This window comes from Mytilus galloprovincialis, chromosome 4 (assembly GCF_965363235.1).
Source record: "Mytilus galloprovincialis chromosome 4, xbMytGall1.hap1.1, whole genome shotgun sequence".
Classification (NCBI taxonomy): domain Eukaryota; kingdom Metazoa; phylum Mollusca; class Bivalvia; order Mytilida; family Mytilidae; genus Mytilus; species Mytilus galloprovincialis.
This window is the reverse complement of record NC_134841.1, coordinates 15499928-15512709: the sequence shown is the minus strand read 5'-3', so window position 1 is coordinate 15512709 and position 12782 is coordinate 15499928. Positions and strand designations below refer to the sequence as shown.

Here is a 12782-nt window from a genome sequence, read left to right as displayed (position 1 = left end):
CAGTTTTACTTCTTTGAAATAGAAACTATGTTTTTATTACTAATTGCAGTTCTATTATTGCTGTCGTGCATTTCTGGAGAATTAAATCAGTTTAATTGTATAGAGGTCATTCCAGGAAGACTATTTAAAGACCATATTGTTTCATCCAAAGATGAAAGCTCTTATACAGACTGCATTGCATTCTGTATGGATCATGATGAAATTTGGCTTAGTGCGTCATTACAAAAAAACAAATGTAACTGCCATAACAAACATTTCATAGCCACTGACGGAAGTACAGATTCTTCATCCACCTATTTTAAACTAGACAAGAGCACTAATAGTCATAACTGTTATGACATCTACAGTTGTTACTCCAAAGGAAACGGTGTGTATAATGTTTCACTAGACGGTACGAAGGACGACTTCCATATTTACTGTGATATGGATAACGGGGGCTGGTCTGTAATACAGCGTCGGTTTGACGGTTCCTTAAGTTTCGAGAAGAGTTACGCGGAATACCAAGAAGGTTTTGGCGATGTTGATGGTGAATACTGGTTTGGTCTGGACAATATGCATACACTTGTAAGTTCTGGTGACTTTGAAGTTAGATTTGACCTTGAGGATTGGGAAGGCAATACTGGTTATGCGGTGTATAGTTATTTCTCATTGACAGACAAACATAGCAAATATCAATTAAATATAAGTGGTTATGCTGGTAATGTGGGAGATGCAGCTCGTAATCATGATGGTATGTTGTTTTCTGCTGGTACAATTGATAATGATTACTGGCCTACAAAATGTGTCGATCGATTTGGCGGTGGAGGTTTCTGGTACAACAAATGTCACCATATGAACATCAATGGAGACTACAATAACACAGCGTATGGAGAAGGAATAAACTGGGGACAGTGGCGTGGTTATCATTATTCCTTAAAATCTGTAAGCATGAAGGTCAGACCTAAACAGAAATAACAGTAAGAAAAAAGAGGTCAAATATTTCGTGGTCGATTTTCTAAATAAAAAGTGAAAGTAAAAAAATCTATGAATGATATTGTATTCAATGAATGGCTGTAATATGTCGATTGATACTTTGTGGATTCATTGCAATATGTGGAAACTCAAAGTGAATACTAGTAAAACAAAATGTTGTTTAGAGAAATGAAGCAAGCACGCATTTGTATTTGATTTTTAGAAATAGTTCATAACTATACATATCTTGGTCTTTTGTTTATAATCATTACTGGACACTATTCTTTTTTAGCATAGAAAATTCAAGGTTATGATATTGAAAAACGCTCGTTTGTATGGAGAATGAGAAACACAATCACAAATCTTTAATTTTTTGGGGGGCAAATCCAATATGACTGCCCAAAGGAATTGGATACCATACAAAATCAACTGGTCACGATGGTTGATACTAATGGTTAATAATAAGAAGATGTGGTTATATGATGATCACCAATGAGACAAATATAAACCTGAGACCAAATGACGTTAATGTATCTAACTATAAGTTCAACAACGAGCGAAACCCATATCGCACAGCAAGCTATAAAAGGCACTTGAGCATTTTAAACGGCCTGAATTACGTACTGAAGCTAGTTCAAAGTCAATACATTTTAGTGACAAATAATAAAACATCAAGTTTGTAAAAAAAAAAATATAATTGAACGAACAATTTACTGTACTTCAAACACTTGTTCCAGAATATCAGAACACATGGTCGTGGAAGAATAAGTAATGCGTTCGAATCGTGAATGACAGATGTAAAATAAGGCACGTTGATATGCATTTTTTTGGTTTGTTTTTTACTTTATTTTTTGTCGAGCATTGTATTTTTACATGTAATTTCATAGGTGTTTTTAAACTACGATTTGTTAAACACTGCAAAAGTATTTTTTTCTGATAAATATTTTCATGTTTATTTGTATGGCGTATGCTTTAAATTTTTCAGTTTAGTAATAAACATTTAGTTTAAATTTATCATAATTATAACTAAACTCACATAAAGATTCAACACTAAATAAACAATTTGCAATTTAAGATGAGTATATTTTTCGAGTTTTTAAGTCGAAATATCTAGATGTTCAAGTCAAAATTCAAGTCAAAATTTTGTCTTCGAAAAAAAAAACCCGGTAAATACTAGGTATTTTGAAAATAGTCCACATTTTGCTATTCTTGGGAATTTTGCATAAATATTTCATTGTTTGTATATTCATACAGATCCATTATATATAGTAACTTGCTGTAGAAGGATATTTTTAAAATGTGTTTTTTTTTACTTATTAACCATCATAGTAAAGTCTTGTCAACGTCGAACTACTTGTACCATTAGATACACGTGGTCTGGATCCGAAGTTGAACAATTGAGGCATCATTCTATAATACAAATCTCCTGAAAATAACAAAAACGAATTAGTATAACTGACAATTATTTATGTGATAATTAAAATACATGACTGTATGTAAGAAAATCAGTAAGAGAAACAGTGTGAAACGACAGAAATAAGAAGTATATACTATAAAAATTAAATTTTCTATAAGAAACCTGACCGAAATTAAAAACGAGTAAAAACAAAGAAAACCACAAAAAAAAACACAATAGTACAAGGTTTTTATGCCCTTCACCAATATGGAGATTACGAAATCATAGCTCTATATTTTAATTAGATAACTTATAACCATAAAACACAGATCAAGTGCGGATTTGAGTGGCGTCACTTTAACACTCTCTATTTGTGTCCGTCTATAGCGTCTATTTGCAAGCTGTGTCATCATCTGTGTCAATCGACACATTCTCCATTTATTTTATTATGTGGAAATGTGTTACTCCGCTCGCCGATCTCAATGAATCGCCACATGGTTGACAAACAACTTCTTAAGTAAAGCCATACAACTAGGACGAATGAAAAGAGGGATAAATACCAAAAGAAGACTCATGCATGCATCGATTGAAGAACCAAACATCAACTGAAACAGGAAATTATCTCATGTTCGAACTATGTGTCGACTGAGCAACAAGAACAGTACACAACTAAAACTGCACGAAATTTAATCATGTTCTGCTCCACAAATGCAAGTGGCAGTCATTGTGTTGCTGATTGCAAGTTAACATTCCGTGAAAAAAGTTATTTCAGAAGCAAGTGAAATCTTATTGTTAAGGTGGTACCTAACACTTTCACTAAAATTAATTTGGCTCGTTTAATTTTAATTAAATTTTGACAAAGTATTTACTTTGACCCTTTAACCAAAATATAAAAATTTCAAAAATTTTGAACCAACCGTTTTGTCAGAAAAAATACACTGGTTATATAGCAGTTTGACAAACACCAATTTTGATCATTAAGAAGCTTAATATTCCCTATACAACACAACGTAATTAAAACGTTAAGCTGACTTTACAGAGTTATCTCCCTGTAGTGTTAGGTACCACCTTAAATAGATTGCCAATATTTAAAAATGAATTGCATGATTTATTTCAAACAAAGGCGCGTTAAATTTATTTTCATAGTGCGATTCTTAGAACGCAATAGCGTAAATCAACAAATACTAGTATGACTAAACCATGATGAAATTGTTTACGTAACAGTAAAATTGATATCAAGATATTGATTGCTCTAGATATTATCCAAGACCTTTTGACTGTTTTTGTTTATGCTGTTTTCTTTGTTGACTAATAATATATAGAGTTTACCAAACAGTATAGATAAAAGAAACATTTATATAGAGAAAAGCATTAATTGTATAGAGCAAATCAGAACTTGAAAAGAGTAAAGCAACATTTGCATTAGTGGTATACGATATTTGCATTAGTGATATACGATATTTGCATTAGAAAAGAGAAACATTTATATTAGTGTAAAGTAACATTTGAATTTGAGTAAAGAACGAATCATATAGAGCGAAACAGCATTTTTTATAAAGTAAACCAACAATCATGTTTAGAGTTCAGCAAAATTTGTATAAGAGTAAAGTAAATCGATTAAATAGCAAACAAAAAACTGAGGGAATCGCAAGAACTCCATATGGAGCAATTTGGGAGTGTCGATTTTGGTAAGCGTCTCCTAATACGCATGGACTCAACCAGAATCATCGGGAATACAACGTACACAGTTAGTAAAATTACAAAGATCTAAGACCGCAAACAATACGTTTGTGAGTGGAGAAACCGACACATCTTGTCTGTCAACCAATTCGTGATGGTGATCGTTAATACTATAAAGTGTTGTTTTCAGTCGTTCTTACTCGTGAATCTGTTGGAGCAGTTTATGTATAAGGAGCGCACCTGTTACATGTAATAACCTGTAAAGTGTAAACACAAACGAATGTAACTGATAACTGAGATATCTCAACGCAATACAATGGAAAAGAGGTCATGTTACTGTTGAGAAATGAGAAGTTGACAATTTAAAATTTAAATCTGCGCTTTATATTTAGATTCTAGTTTGAAATCGTCCATCTGTGTCAATTCCATATGTAAAATAAAGTTGAGTTACTATGTAAAATACACTTACTTTGGTCAAAGAAATAGTCTGCAGATTGAAACTTTGGTATAAACCCTTGACCAGAGACTGACAGCAACAAAATGGAAAAGAATACGATGTTTCTCATAGTTTATATTCTCTAAAACTAAATAAAAGTAATAAGTGGAATAACAAAAAATGAACTGGTTAAGACATTTAATTTCTAAGTAACAACATTCCAGCAGCACCTGCATACGATATTACCGTGCTTGCATTTCGGATGATGATTTCCTATCATGATTTTCTTGATAGAGGTTTCTGCTCACAAGGAAGCTATTAAACCAAGAGTTCCAAATAGTGAACTTGCAATCATCCCTTCGTAAAGTTTACGGACGCCATCACGATTTGGTTGACCGTTTTGGAATAACCGTTTCACAAATGATATCGGATTTGTTCCTTATGTCGCAACTACAATTCCCTTTCATGATTGTGACATACCGAATTAGACTATTTACCGGATTTGTTATCACATAAGCAACACGACGGGTGCGACATGTGGAGAAGGATCTGCTAACCCTTCCGGAACACCTGAGTATCTCTGGTATCTTTCGCCCCTCTTTAAGCGAGAATTTTAGACATTTTCAGAGCAGACACAATTTATGAACACCTGAGATCACCCCCAGTTTTTGGTGGGGTTCGTGTTGCTTAGTCTTTAGTTTTCTATGTTGTGGCTTGTGTACTATTATTTGTCGTCTGTTCGTCTCTTTCGTATTTAGCCATGGCGTTGTCAATTTATTTTTGATCTATGAGTTTGAATGTCCCTCTGGTATCTTTCACCCCTCTTTTATAAAAAGAAGATGTGGTAGGATTGCCAATGAGACAGCTCTCCGAAACAGACCAAAGTACACAGTAATTAACAACAATTACTATTGGTAACCGTACGGGCTTCAACAATGAACAAAGACACTAAGGCATAGCCAGCTATAACATGCCCCAAAATGACTAATGTAAAACAATTCAAACTAGGAAACTTACTGCTTAATTTATCTACAGAATGATGAACGAAAAACAGTTATTTAACACAGCAACACACAACAACCACTTAATGACGGGTTCCGGGCTTGTTTAATTTTTGTGTCATTTGGTCTCTTGTGGAGAATTGTCTCATTTGTAATTATACCACATTTTATATTTTGTTTATATAAAAAACAAATTCAATAAAATTTAAAGTTAAAAAAAATGAAGAGCAAATACAATAAAATTTTACTTAAACACCGTAGCAACTTAGAGAATACTTACAGTGTAAACGGAACACCGGTATAATTTTAAGCCTTAGATTACTGGGTCTATGTAGAATGATCTGTATGCTTCAAGAAAACATACTAGTATCATATGTCCCTGATAACTGAGCCTTTGAAGCTGTATACTTCAAGTTTGATCTCTACAGCCTTTTTTCCTTTTAATAGTATGTAAAATTAAAATGCATGTTTTGTTTATTTATATTTGATGAATGAGATGTTTAGATTTGAAAATTAGTAAAAGACCACGAAAAAAGATTGTTTTTTTTATGCAATGTTGCAATAATCGCATAAAATTTAATGTTACAAGTAAAACAAAAACACATGCCTTTGTACGTGTTAATACTATAAATCTTGATTTCATATTGTAAGCAATCAGAAATGATCGATGATGACGAAGCTTTTAATGAAGCAAATAATTTTAACTACCATCTTTACGAAAGTACAGGGAACTTTAAAACTCAAAATATGTCTCTTCTTATGAATTAATAACATCATCTACATCTGAAACTGTATCAATAAGATTTGTTTTCTGATATTTTGCGCTATACTTTGCAATCATGTTATGAATAGTTTATGATTTATATTGGTAACGGTCAACGAACTCATGATGGCGTCCATAAAATTTATGAAGGGGTGATTTCAACTTCTTCATTTGTAACTCTTTGTTTAAAAGCTTCCATGTGATCAGTAATCCTCTACCACGGAAATAATGATAGGAAACATAAGTCCTGGAATATCGTATCAACTGGGAGATATACTTTGTATGCAGACGCTATGTTGCTCTATAGAAATGGACAGTTCACAATTGAGAAGCAGAAATCATATCTTTTGTCGTAAATTATTGTTTTTAACTGAGCCTCGTTGTCAATTTCTTGATTTAAGTCAAGATTTGAGGCAGACTTCACTTATCTATGTATCCTATATCCCAAGTTCGATGGGATAAATATATGTGGCCAAATTTTTAATTATTTAGAGAGAGAACATAATCTATATAGCGGTTAGTAAAGTTAAAAGATAATGTTAATTCTTTACTTTCTTCCTAATAAGTTCCCCAACCTGTATTAAGTCAGCTTCGTGTGAATAAAAGAACAATCCAGCAAGTAAGTTCCTAAGGAAATGCCGATAATTTCTTGTCGAAAAACACTTCCTTTAAACGCAGCAAATACATGTATGTTGTCAATCAAGAAATCAAGCATCTTGATAATGTCAGTTTCAGGAAATTTTTTGTTCGAATCTAAACGATTTTTCATAAAGTAGCTATATATAGGATTTATAGCTCTCTAAGACAAGATACTTTTATCTACATTAGCCATTCTTTTTGATGAAGCAAATCAGGACGAGCTCTTTCAATTTGTCTTTTAGTTTGGAATGGTGCAGAGAGTGTAGAAAAGTCAAATGTTTTAATATATAATGCAAGATGAACAAGTCTTAGATTGTATGTACTTTTAAAGATCTTTAGAATTTTTTAGTCTCCCCACCTGATTCACGTCACATCTAGAATAGGTAGTTTCACAAAAGCTCTCAAGCATGTTTTTGAGTTGTTTGATGTTGATAATTAAGAATGAGATTCTTTTGTTGTTTGAGACTTTATTTGTGGGGACAACAACATATTTGTCATGGAGGTAGAACAAGATTTTTGTAACATTTTGGTTCTTTACCAATTGGTGTAGCATGGGTATTTGTTGATGTTGATAATTAAGAATGAGATTCCGTGAAGCATTTGGAAGACCCAGGAATGTGCCTTTGTTTGTAAGGGAACTTATGTCGTCAAGGTATCATATACACACAGCTTTTGTTGTTTGAGACTTTATTTGTGGGGACAACAACATATTTGTCATGGAGGTAGAACAAGATTTTTGTAACATTTTGGTTCTTTACCAATTGATGTAGCATGGGTATTCATAGACCCATTCATTTTCTTAAGTCTGATTCTGACCTCACACCCGTAATCATTTCGGAAAGAGTATCTACGTATCTATATATCTTGTGTTTAACCCATTGCCTGGTATAAATTATATATACAAATCCATGACTGAATCCGTCAGTATTATGAAGTTGTGTTTCCATGCAATTGGTGGATTTGGGCTCACGATATTTCTGGCCTTTGGATAGTACATGTCGCAGAGAATCGTATTGATTACGTTTAGGTCACCATTAAAAATGTGGCCAGCTGAATTATATATGAATGGGAAACTAGCACAGGCACAATCAGGAGGTTTAGACTGGAAGTCCTGAGATCCTGCAACAGGTGTTTGTAATTAAAATATTTACATGCAATTGGATTGGTATATGTAAAAGAATAGGTAGTTACAGACTGATCTTGAAGATAGGGAGGTATTTTCAAATGAAATGATATATGATGAAGGAAATTGCCCAAGTTATCGCATTGAAATCTTTGTTGACATAAGGAAAATTTAAGAAAGTATCGTTTCCCCCTTTTCATCTTTTCCAATGCGAACTGATTTGAAAAGTCTGTGCCTTGCAATATCAGAAATGATAGCTGTAAGTTTGAATACAGTGGTTTTGTAACATATATTGTTTAGAGAATGAAGTTTTGAAAGGGGGTAATGAATAAAGATTCGTGCGAATGTTAGGAATACATAATAGTGTTGTAGGTCATTAACAGAGACATCATAGAAAGTAGGTAATATATAATGAGAATGATCATTTCCATGACTGCATACATGTCGAGGAGTAGAGTTGACAATGTACATCAAAGTCACACAACTACACGTAGGACTAGGCAGAATACATATTTCATCAATTTTGTTATTGCAACCATATGGTCTTGCAGTTCCCAATTGTCGAATCCAGTAGTCTTCTTTTTGTCTCGAAGAGGTGTTGCAAGATAGGAATTGTTAGTCATGTGGTATGTGTTCGATTATGCGAACTTGCATAGAAAGGATTGAAATGCTTTTAAACAATGTCGCTGGCATTGTTGTTGATGTCTGAGCTATGACCACATGCACATACGGGTATTTAGCTTTCTTTTCGTTTCACCGACGTTTGTCAATCCACAAAGGTAAACCTGTAGACCACATTTGTTGATTTACATATCAGATCATCGTAGTTTCTGGTAAAAGAATAACTTATAACTATTTAGTTAGATTAATAGTGAGATGGGCATCTGTTAATTAAATCTTACAAGTTTCGCAGTTTTTTGTTTAACATTTCGAAATGAGACAATGTTGTTCAGAGTCATTGTATAAGAAAACAACAACCTAGTAAATACACATTTAGAGTGCTTAAAATACTCCTAGAATTAACATAATACCCAATTGTTCTTTAATATATTTTATTGTACATTTTAATAAAATAAAATAATGACAAACTCTCAATTAATTGTTTTACGCATTGATCAAACAAAAATATCTTTACACAGTTTACTCCAATGTCAGATGACGATATCAGATCGATGAAAATCATTTAAAGTTATTATAATAAACTCTCCTATTCGATGTACCACCAACTCTGCCTAGGCTGTTGTAATTGGTCATGGTGTTATAGGACCTATCTCCTGAAATTATTTTAAAGTTTTTACTAGACAAATATACAATTAGTTACTGCCATATCAAGATAAAATAACTAGTTTAATATAATCAAGACAAGAATAAGTTTAAAAGATAATCAAAACACAATGCAGTTTGATATTTTAAGAGTTCACTCTGTATAGATCTACTACAACAAAAAAAAGTCATGACAATTTTTTGTAAAAAAGTTTTCTCTTTTTTTCTTACATCTAATGTCAGATGGACAAAAGTGGACAAAAGAAAGACTGCAATTTTATTTCTTTTATGTATATATTTTAAAAATCAAACGACTATAGCCTGTTTGGTTAAACAAAAATGTTATTAAACAATTATACTTACTTTGGCGAAAAAAGTAGTCCACGGGATTATATTCCTCGATATTCAGTGGCATTGAAAAACTGCAATGGCAAAATAACAACAAAAATATTGAAATTAACACGAAACGTCTCATTCTTTTTTCTTGTCTGTAAAGAAAACGTATTATTTTGTAAGAATAATGTAAAGGTTGTGCAAAAACAAAAACATTACACATATAAGCGAAACATTTATGTATGAAGATTGATTCACATTTTATAAAAAAATAAAAATAAAAACAAATCATGATGTACCTTCCGTCTGCAGTTTTCAAGGTCGTCATTCGGTTAAACGAGGACTCAGTCCGTTGATCCACATTCATATGGAGTTACAAAGGAGAATAATCGTAGATCTATGTAATATTTGACCGTTAATTTGATTTATCGAAAAGAAAATTATTAAGTCAATTGCAAATTTTACATTATTACAATATGAATAATCAAGGTCGCCTTTAAATATAGCAGTGGCAAAATTAATAGGTTTTTGCAAGTTACTTTTACAATATTTATGTTAATAACAACAAAAGCGTGTTACTCAGTAGTGGCTTCCGAGGAAAATCTGAGTGTACATGTAAACAACGCCATCCCCAATCTAATTTCTTTGAAAATGGTATGTTGTTGGTAAAAAATTATACAATGTACTCAATTCAAGTTGTGGTTCAACATTTCTAACGAGACAAACGAATAAGCACATACAAAGATTAGAATAAAATAGGGACAAAAGATACCAGAGGAACAGTCAAACTCATAAATCGAAAATAAACTGACAACGCCATGACTAAAAATTAAAAAGACAAACAAACAATAGTATACATGACACAACATATAAAACTAAAGAATAAGCAACACGAACCCCACCAAAAACTGGGGTGATCTCAGGTGCTCAGGAAGGGTAAGCAAATCCTGCTCCACATGTGGCACCCGTCGCTTGCTCATGTTATTGCAAATCCGGTAAATAGTCTAATTCAGTAGGTCACATTCATGAAAGGGATGGAAAACTTTCATCATATACATTAAGTCTTGACAAAAATAGACATAACATGGTTAACCTACCAATCGGAAATCATTTTTGTTCCAACCTAACGGTTAGTCATATCATCAAACGTATATAATGAGAGGTGGAGATACAACCTATACTGTGCATGTTAGCTTCAGGCCTTGCGGTCATAAAACTTTCGAGTCAGTTTTTTGTACTCGTACTCGAAAATCAACCAATTAGAATGCTGGATTTCTTGTTTCGAGCATGATTTTTGTGCTCCAAGCACTGAGAAAAGTTTTATGACTTCAACCCCAGGACGCTGATTAGTAGTTGTAGAAACGACAAACATCCACCTGTCTCTTCATCTTATAAATAGGAATCATTGATGCTGCTGCCAAACTAAAGCAAATAGTGTCGTCTTATCTAGTCTGCTTAAACAAGCCTTAGGATTTGAAGAATGATTATACAAAACTCAAACGAAAACTTATGACAAATAAGCTACAGAACCGTATCTCTTAAATCCTTAAATTATTGTTTGGCCATCTATAGTCCGCAAATTGTCAAAATATATCATAAGGACATAAGAGCGAGCTACTTTTCCTCAGCTATAAACAGATAAGACAATATATATGACTTATTTGGTCATTGGTTATTTGGGGGAAATTGAAGAAAATCGGAATTCTTTCTACAACCATAGTTTACATTAACTATCTTCATAATAAATAAAAAGAATACTGCAAAATAAAAAAAAGATTGTTTTCATTCAAAAGTTTGACAGACAAACCTATAAATTATACCGAATCGACCGACTACTTATAATCGTGGGTATATACAAACAACAATCGTGGAATGCATTGTAGAAATAACGATTTTAATAGATGTTAAATATGCTTTCTGGGGGAAAGGTTGCATTATTATTCATTTCTTAGAATTGCTAATTTGTGTTATTTGATAGCTGTAGTTTTTGATTGATAAAACGGTTATATTGAACTTTATTTACGTCATGGTTTTGAATTTATATGATTATCTTTATTCCAACTGTAATACATTATGATCCATAAAGAAAGCAAAGATACATACATAAAGAAAAACTAGATAAATGATGAAAAACACACTTTTAATTTGACCTGTCATTTCTTATTTTGAATAAATCATACAAACAATAAAAAGTACATTTACTTTTAATCTATCACCGGCTTGATAAATGATTTTAATCGTGTTTTTACAAGAAAAAAACAAATAAACCTTCTAATTAGTGAATAGATATAAAAAGATGGTGTATGAGTGCTAATGAGACAACTCTCCATCGAAGTCATATTTTGTTAAAGAAAACTATGTAGGTCAAAGTAAGGACTTCAACAAGGAGCATTGGCTCGCACCTAACAGCAAGCTATAAAGGACCCAAATCATTCAAACACGAAACCAACGGTCTTATCTATATATAAAAAATAAATAAAACGAGAAACACTAGTCTTATGAACCACATCAACAAACGAAAACCACTGAGCATAAACGTTTTAATAGGTACCAACCTTCACCTTTATCTGAAACAATAGTGTAGCATCACAACATAGAAAGACACACTATAAAATATAAATTGAAATGGCTTAACTCAACCAAAAGACATACAAGTGAACATGCACTGAACGAATAAATTTTATCTATGACACAATGTAAATAGAAATAAAAAAGTAAGAGATGTTATGTTAAACAATATCAGAAAGACAACCATAACCTTGGACAAATGCAGCCAAATAAAATAATGTTCACAGGTAAATGAAAATAATCTTGTTATAAAGTATACAGTATTGGAATATGGAAATAATTTTACAATGATCTTCAACTTTGTACTTGATTCGCTTTATAACTATTTTAATCTGAGCGTCACTGATGAGTCTTATGTAGACGAAATGCGCGTCTAGCGTATTGGATTATAATCCTGGTACCTTTGATTACTATTTACACCACTGAGTCGATGCCACTGCTGGTGGACGTTTCTTCCCCGAGGGTATCACTAGCCCAGTAGTCAGCACTTCGGTGTTGACTGAATATCAATTATATGGTCATTTTTTTTAATAAATTTCCTGTTACAAAACTTTGAAAAATCGAATAACTTGAGATTTTCTTATCCCAGAAATAGATTACCTTAGACATATTTGGCACAACTTTTGGGA

The 12782-nt window shown here is 32.5% G+C and overlaps 1 long non-coding RNA gene and 1 pseudogene across 1 annotated transcript; one reads left to right on the top strand and one right to left on the bottom strand.

Moving 5' to 3' along the window:
* The first annotated feature begins 423 nt into the window (after nt 1-423).
* Nucleotides 424-954, top strand: LOC143070981 (microfibril-associated glycoprotein 4 pseudogene; annotated as a pseudogene).
* Nucleotides 955-1830: 876 nt separating this feature from the next.
* On the bottom strand, nt 1831-5876 carry LOC143070501 (uncharacterized). Its single transcript, XR_012976553.1, has 3 exons — nt 5745-5876; nt 4497-4611; nt 1831-2377 (listed from the first exon to the last, which is right to left on the bottom strand). It is a non-coding gene; the product is annotated as an uncharacterized LOC143070501 (long non-coding RNA).
* Nucleotides 5877-12782: the final 6906 nt, after the last annotated feature.